This window comes from Papaver somniferum, unplaced genomic scaffold (assembly GCF_003573695.1).
Source record: "Papaver somniferum cultivar HN1 unplaced genomic scaffold, ASM357369v1 unplaced-scaffold_10, whole genome shotgun sequence".
Classification (NCBI taxonomy): Eukaryota; Viridiplantae; Streptophyta; class Magnoliopsida; order Ranunculales; family Papaveraceae; genus Papaver; species Papaver somniferum.
In genome coordinates this window covers 14,646,664-14,655,257 of record NW_020618825.1, presented here as the reverse complement: position 1 = coordinate 14,655,257, position 8,594 = coordinate 14,646,664, and the positions used below count along the sequence as shown (strand labels likewise).

General features: G+C 38.1%; 1 long non-coding RNA gene across 2 annotated transcripts; it reads right to left on the bottom strand.

Annotated features, from left to right (window-relative positions):
- Positions 1 to 3,201: 3,201 nt before the first annotated feature.
- Positions 3,202 to 8,136, bottom strand: LOC113326107. 2 transcript variants are annotated; one of them, XR_003348301.1, is made up of 3 exons: positions 6,362 to 8,136; positions 5,595 to 5,907; positions 3,202 to 5,055 (listed from the first exon to the last, which is right to left on the bottom strand). It is a non-coding gene; the product is annotated as an uncharacterized LOC113326107 (long non-coding RNA). The 2 variants fall into 2 exon arrangements; XR_003348300.1 differs by lacking the exon at positions 3,202 to 5,055 and having other exon boundaries at positions 5,468 to 5,907; positions 6,362 to 8,134.
- Positions 8,137 to 8,594: the final 458 nt, after the last annotated feature.

Genomic DNA, 8,594 nt, shown 5'->3' with positions numbered 1-8,594 from the left:
TACCGTACTGCGTTTAAGACACCCATTGGAATGTCACCTTATCGTTTAGTGTTTGGCAAGGCATGTCACCTGCCTGTTGAGTTAGAGCATCGAGCCTATTGGGCTATTAAGAACTTAAACTTTTCACTTGACAAGGCAGGAGCTCAAAGAAAGCTCCAGCTCAATGAGTTGGACGAGATTCGTAGAGATGCATACGATAGTGCTAAGGAGTATAAGAACAAAATGAAACTTGTGCATGATAGGAATATTTTACGAAAGTCATTTTCTCCAGGTCAAAAAGTTCTTCTGTATGACACTCGTTTGCATCTATTCCCCGGGAAGTTGCGCTCTCGGTGGACCGGTCCTTTTGTGGTCCGTACTTTCCTCATGGCGCTGTTGAGATTGAGACACCAGATGGTAGTAGTTCTTCGAAGGTTAACGGTCAGCGATTGAAGCCCTTTTTAGAGCCTTTTCCTACAGGTGATGTTGAGGAGGTCCCTCTGGAGGACCCTGTTTACCTTGATTGACCATCGAGGCGATTTTGTATTTGTATAATATTTTTGTAGGTTTTTGGTTACACTTCACCCAGGTACTATCTTTCCGACTTCTCTCTTTACTATTTCCTCATGTTACTTATATTTTTGGTACTGTTCTTTGATTAGAAACATTGAGGACAATGTTAGATTTAAGTTTGGGGGTGGGGTAGAACTTTTTGTTACCTTTTCGTTGCAATAAATAAACTCCAGAGCCTAGAAATTTATCCCTATTAAGGATGGCACTAACCAATCTAAGTGGATGGAAGCATTTTGGTTGTAGGAGTTGAGGAACCAATCTGACTAGATGGCAACATCTAAAGAGTCTATTCATAAAAGCACAGAGCTCAGGTGTTAGAAATAACATGATAGTTTCACCATATCTCGTTGAGTCCTTTTCACTTCTGTTTTTATTTTGTTTTGTTTTTAAACTATGTTTCTCTAAGTGATTAGGTGGGGCTCACGATTCAAGTTGTTACCAATGCTAGGGTGAATTAGAGTGATTGAGATACAAAAAAAAAAAAAGACCAGACCATCAGACCAACTGGAATAAATTCAATAAAGTCGACCACTGGAACCCTTGTATATGCCAGTTGTGTTGACCTAGAGTTAGGATTATCAATCACTGGTTCCCTTGTATATGCCAGTGTGTTGATATTAGTCAGACTAGTATCTCAGTCCATTAGGATAGGTTCATTTTGGCGGAGGCCTTCAGACAGATATGAGAAACACCGATCACCTAGTAAACATCAAAACCATTTATGTTTTTCTATATCCATCTTCTTGATCTATCCATGTGATTAGTTTTGACTCCGGATATTGATGTCCATAGTGCGACTATCTGAGTAGATCTCTGTCACTTCATATGAATTTTAGTATGCTTGAGTGCAAACTCGTGTACAACAATTGGAATTTCGTATCAGGGTTCTTCCTCCTGTAGCCAATAAGTATGCCAACCAAGGAGATTCTTTAGTGCCTTCCAAGGTTCTGTGTAGATAGCTAGGGTCTGGAGTATAAAGGTTTTGTGAGTATACCTCTGGTAAGCCCTCCGGAGACAACACTTCACCACTAGAGACACCTAGGGGTTTAAAGGCTTATTGCATACGTTAAATGCAATCGACGATGCCTGCGAAAGTGAGTTAGGATTTTATTTCTATTTTATTTTTGCTCGAGGACTAGCAAATAATAAGTTTGGGGGTATTTGATAGACACATTTTTGTGTCCGATTTGTCTCGATTCTATATATTGTTAGGGCTCATTTTTGTACTTATTATGGTGTTTTATTTATTTGTAGGTATTTTTGGCTAATAAACATTTTTAGAAAAAATTGGCTCGAAAAGTTGTCGGGAAACACCCGGAGGACACTTGCTATTCGGACTCTCACTTTGGATAAGGGGTAACCTAATTACTAAGGGGCATCCCATTTCCAGGCAGTTGCTAATCGCACCCCTACTCTGGATAAGGGGAAACCATCTTCAACATTCAAAAACCAGGATTTTGGCGGGAAAAAAGTGCAGTTAAAGAACAGTTTTGGAAATCATGATTTGGAGGAGTTTGAGGTCGATTAAACCTCTGATTTTCATAGGATAGACTCCTTATGGGTCTAGGAATATGATATGGGTGTTTAAATCGATTAGATTGGGTTCAATCGACGGATTTTTTTCACAACAGAAAAATATGGAAAGTCACGTGTGTGACCTGTTTTAGGGAATTTTAGAGAGATTAAAACGTTGTAAACCTTCCCAAAGATTTGTATCTATCTAAGGAAGAGTTTAGAATAAAAAGGAAAGCTCAGAAACGCGTAGAAATCCTAAAACAAGAAATTGCCGCAACTTGACCGTGAAGAGAAAGCAAGAGATTTTGGAAGATTTGGGAGAGATTTAATCGGTATTTTTGATATAAATAGATGTCTTGGGTCATATAGAAGAGGTGTCGAGAGTTTGGGAACCTAAGGAGAGCCAGAGAAGAAGAAATCAGAGCTTTACAAAACTCTGTTTCTGCTGCTGCTGCTGCTGCTGCTGCTAAAGAAGAAGAACGCGAAGAACATTGACGCTCGGTAAATAGTCGCAGAACAGTGTCGTTGTTTAACAGCTGAAGAACATTAAGTTGTTCAGGGCAGTCTTATTTTAGGGTCTTAAAATCAGCGACAAAGTAACAGTTTTCTGTAACAGTTCCATTGTAACAGCTGTTTTGCTACACCAATACACTGTTGCAAACAGTCTGTGTTATTACTTTTCACTCTTTTAATCATCTTTTGAGCAACAAACACACATTTTGAGATCATGATTAATATGAGGAGCTAAGCCCCATTGCTGAGGCGATAGAGGAAGCTATTTTTCCAACAAAAAGTGGTATATTCTATTTTATCTTTTTATTTGCAATAATTATATGATTATTTTCCTTGAACTATTATCGAATATGATTTTTATTTGAGTGATTGTGGTCTATTTTGATGGAGTATGCTTAGTTTTAAGACTTTTGATGCTTCATACTTGGTATTTACAATTATTACTTTTGAAAATCTACTTGTTGCAATATTTTAGAATCAAATTAAACAAGAAAATTGCATAAATATAAGTATTGGTTTAATCACTTTGAACTTGGAAAATAGTGGAATCTTAGCCTCAGTGTTTCTTTTAGTATTGATATCATCTTTGATTGAGTTTACTATAGTTTTTAGTGAGTTTTCTATTTTAATATTATAATTTAAGTCTAATTAATATCCTTCACAAGTCTGAGAATCGAACCATTTTTACCATTATCAACAAATCACATCAGACAATAGCTATCATAAGGCGTATCGAGGAAGTTCTCACCACAGGGGAGAAAGTTTCCTCGTAGTCAACACCCTCCTGTTTGGTGTAGCCTTTCGCCACAAGGCGAGCCGTATATCTTTCATCTAAACCATCCGCATTGCGTTTGGCTTTGAAAACCCTTTTTTTTCCAACAACCTTGCGCCCTTCTAGGAGGTCAACGTATTGCCATACACCATTTATCCTCATTGATTATATTTCTTTTTTCTGTGCAATAATCCATTTTCCCTTTTAGGATATGACATAGCCTCTTTGAAATTCTTAGGCTCTGCGTCATCATGTGAAAAAACCATGAAACTTTCCCCCTTAATCTGAAAACGACGACGAGGGATTTTTCCACGTTCACTTCTCCGAGATTGGGGATCCTGATTTGATGGAGCCAATCCATTATCAGGTGGAACACTTCCACTTTCCCTAGGAAAACGAGGAATTTCTTCGCTATTCTCAACTAGACGAATTGGTGCGTCTTCCATTAACTCTTCTACCTAAAAGAGGCTAATATCTCCCCTACCTCGTTCCTTCTAGGAAAATCCTGTTCTAGGAAATCTACATCACGTGGCTCAATCTCAGTAACACTTCCATCAGGTTGTTCACCAATGAACAAATGGCCTTTTGAGTGATTAGAATATCTGATAAAGATATACCTTTTTCGCTCGAGGCCCCAGTTTCCCATACCAATGAGAACTATTGTGTACATAAGAAGCTGAACCCCATGGTCGCAAATTACCCAATTTAGGTTTTCTGCCGGTCCATAATTCATATGGGGTGGAAGGCATTGACTTCGAAGGCACACGATTAAGGACATAGGCAACATTCGGTAACGCATCTCCCCAAAAAGAGCAACTAATGCTTGACTAGAAACAAAACATTCATAGCGAGGAAGAGGTTCAGAAATTACCTTCTTTGGCTCAGTGCATTCACGAGCCAAGTGTCAGTTCTTATTATGACATTCAAAGCATTTCTTACCAGCATGCTTTTGCGCTTAGGAGCTTTGGTAGTGGATGAGCCAGATCCATCACGAGGATTCTTAGCAGAAGAACCCTTACCCCTCTCGCGCTTAGACCCATTGGTCTTATGCAAAACAGATTCAGCAGCGAAAACAGAACTGTCAGTCTTAGCATCTTCCAAGCGCTCGACCTCTAGTTCCACACGACGAGAAATATCCTCAAAAGTACGGACATTGTCATTATGTGTCATGGTTTGCTTCATCTGATCCCAAGAGTTAGGTAACGAACGAATAAAAGCTTGTACCTGTTGTTCATCTGTCAAGTGATGACCTGCAGCCTAAAGTTCGCATATCATTGACGACATTGTCCTCAAATGTTGCTTCATTGTAACATTCGTCTTCTTTTGAAAAGTGTCAAACTTCATTGTTAAAGCACACAACTTAGCCACAGAGGTAACTCCAAATTTCTGCCTGACTGCCTCTAACATGTCATGAGCAAACTGGTGGTTCTCAAACTCGCCAATGAGATCATTGTGCATTGATCTCAGGATCATATGACGAGCACTGAGATCCTTCTTAATCCATTCCTGGTAAGCCTCAAGGTTGCGATGGTGTTGAGACTTTGTACCCTCCTCAGGCCGAGGAATCACATGCTCAGTCATTTCCTGCAGCCCATCATCATGCAGAAGAAAAACGATCTTTCGACGCCAGATGTTATATTTGTCGCCATCAAGTTTTTCTCCCTTATTCAAATCAACAATGATGTTCTTGGATGCCATTTAGTCTAACATAGCATGCGAAAAATAAAAAAAGGATATTAAACTTATGGAACTATACACATATTCAAAAATAACTTTGCAACATTAATCTAAATAAATAGCAAAACAACATTACAAGTCGTAAGATCGAAAAATTGTTAAACTCCTAATCATCTCTCGCGCCGCAAGTAATATTTTCTACATCTATTTAATATATGCGCAAGTTAATGGTTTTTGGGAATCAAACAAACTCAACCAAACAACCTCCCACTCAAATGTTTTAACATGTTATTCAATCAAGATAATAATTCAATCAAACATGTTATTAAACCAAGATGATTATCTAATCAATCAACATGTTATCTAGACATACAATTCAGTAAGATATGAATTCAATCCAGCACCATACATGTTGTATATTAAAGAAATTAGACAATCACAACAAAGAACCATTCACATGTTATTATGGATAAAGCGATTAACCACACAATTTCAAAGAAACTCTATCATGTGAATATAATTAGGTTTTGAAAATAGTTTAATTGAATTCAGAGCATCGAAAAACCTTAGGGTACCAAAATTGGAGTTGATCCGGCAACCACAAATAGAGAAACAAATGAAAACAAATAACTCGGTCTGGACAGCGAACCGAACCACCGGCCTGAACTGCGGACCGAACAGATGGTCTGAACCTCGAACCTAACAACCGCTCTGAACCACGAACCGAACCACCGATCCTGGATCGGGTTGACTCACCTATTTAATTCGGGTCGACTCGCCGATTTGACTCGGTTACTGTTCATCGTCTTCTCCAAATTTCAGCAGCGTACAGACGCGCATGGCCAACTTCGGGAGACGTTATCTCACTCATGCAACCTCTGATTCAAGCAAATAATATATCAAATGAAAGGTCTTAAAGAGAACTATCTATCTACATTAATTTTAATTAACATGGATCGACATATATACATCAAAACAATCATCAAACTGCTGCACACAAACATGATATAAAAATAGGGTTTTGTCATATCTCTCAAACCACACGTTCAAACGATACAAAACTTTCCAGGAGATCATTTTAATCAATAATGAACATACCCAATTAAATATTTCAAAGTAAAACACCCTTATTAAGATCCGAAATATTTATAAATCCATTAATGGTTTTTAACCCAAAATAACAAGAACCCTAATCATGATAGTATCATGTTATCAACAACTTTCAAGAACACAAAGCATGTTATTTCAAGCACGAAAACGCATCAAACCAATAGCTCACAATACCAATATCAGAGATTATACGATTAAGCGGAAGCGGGTATCGATTCATACCTTGAACTTGAACTCCGATTAGCAAGAACAAGGAACAACAGCAGCAACAACAACAATTCAACACGACGATCAACAGGTACTACAATCACCAAAAATGAGCACAAACTTGATTCACAATATAAGAACTTGAAACCTTTTCTCCTGATGGTAACTCTCTTTTAGGGTTAGAGTTACCACTTTTCTAATGGTAAAACTTGGGTGTGATATCGTGGGAATCACTTACTTCTACACATGTTAGAGATGCTTATATATATTCCAAACCCTAAGGAATATGGAACTCTACGGACCTGCCACATACAATATGGGCGACCACATTCGGATCCAACACGAATATCTAGCAGTTGTGGACCTCTGAAACTTTCAAATTGGATGGTTCCTGGTCTCCGAAAATATTAAGATGATCCATTGCGAAATGACTTTTGCATGATCGACCTCACTGGCATTATATCAATTCAAAACTTGAAACTCATAGTGGGAAGTGCCTTTGAGGGGACATTCGATCCTTAAAAATTAAAGATTCAATACACCCTACATCTTGATTAAAGGTCCCTAACTTTGTATGTGCAGTTGATGTTTGAGAACGATGAGAAGGGATGCCAATTTACCAACTTCATTACTTGCTCTAGAGAAAGAGGTGGAGAACCAGTCGCTGGAGTAACATAATTTGCATAATGAAGAAAAGCTGCGCTTGTAAAGATGGTGCTGATTAAAGAAGTTGACACAGAAATATGATAATATATCTGATCAGCCTCAACAAATAATCCCACATTGGACAAGGGGATTACAAGGATCTTCCATATATTATTTTATGATTGAAATACAAATTGCCAACCAGTGATGGTTTGGATGCCCACCTATTTACCAGAGGTAAATAACAAGGGGGAAACGATGAATCTATTATGCTTGGACGGACGTAAGGCTGAGCGACGATGTCCTCTATCGATAAGTCTGCAGTGGCATGAATGAAACCTGCACCCTCATAGTTGGAGATCGTGTTAACATCTTCGTTTTTTTGGATGCCAGCATGACCAGCTAGAGGATAGATCGATAAGTCTGCAGTGGCATGAATGAAACCTGCACCCTCATAGTTGGAGATCGTGTTATCATCTTCGTTTTTTTGGATGCCAAGATGACCAGCTAGAGGATTGATATGATCAAGTGTATATGACAAAGAAGTTTTAAGATGACTTATCATGTTATTGATAAAATTACTGTTAGTTATTTCTTCTTCATCTTGTCGCCTGCAGGGTAATGATGATTGTGCGGCTTAGCGAAGAGAAGACACCTTTGCTGCTTTGCATCTATACCAGTCGCAAAAATTCTACATCCCATGGATTTAAATCAATCCGCTTATGGTTATTATGATCAGTAGACTTATGGATGTAATAACTTGTTGGCCATACTTTTGTTGTAGAGACACGACGAACCTCACCAACAGTACTCATTTTGCGATCAAACTCTCTTTAGTTATTACTCTCTGCAAGCTTCTGAATCATATATATCTGATCGGTGATTCAATTATTTATAAAATGTGTATTCAATCCATAAATGGGCAGAAGGAGTAGAATAAGTAAAAAAACGAGATCAGATGTGTTGTTAACGTTAACGATCTGGTATTCCGGGAATTAGAGCCGTGAGGATAAAGTATTCGAGAGAGACAAAATAGCGCAACGGTACTTCTGTTGTCTTTCACGCAATACACAAAACTGAAAAATGGTTCTTTTGAGTTCCTGTAAGCCTAAACTATATAGAACATATAATACTTTAAGGCTTAAGGAGTGATTAGTTCAAATTGTTGTTGATGTCATTGTTGAGAAATCTTTTTTCGTGGAGAACTGAAAGGTTATCTTACTTTATTCGTAATACTTTTGCTTTAACGAATGAATAATTGTATTTTTCATCCATGACTTGGATAAAAAGAGAAAAATCATTACAGGAAAAGTATGTTGGAAAATTAGTTTTGACCACAGTACTTGGTGACCGGTTGATAACAGATGGTTCTACTTGTCGGTCGGCAACAAGCAATGGACCAACGTGATCCTCATGCTGAGGGCTATAGTTTAGACTTTTAGTTTTGTTTCCGATTGAATGAAATATTGTTGCTTGATGCCTGTGAAGTATGGCACTCAAGCAATGTATAAGGATGGAATATTTATTGGTAACGACTTGGGCGAAATAAAACTAAATTTAAACGAATGGGCTCGGGGCTGACAGTCGGCAAAGTGCTTCTCCA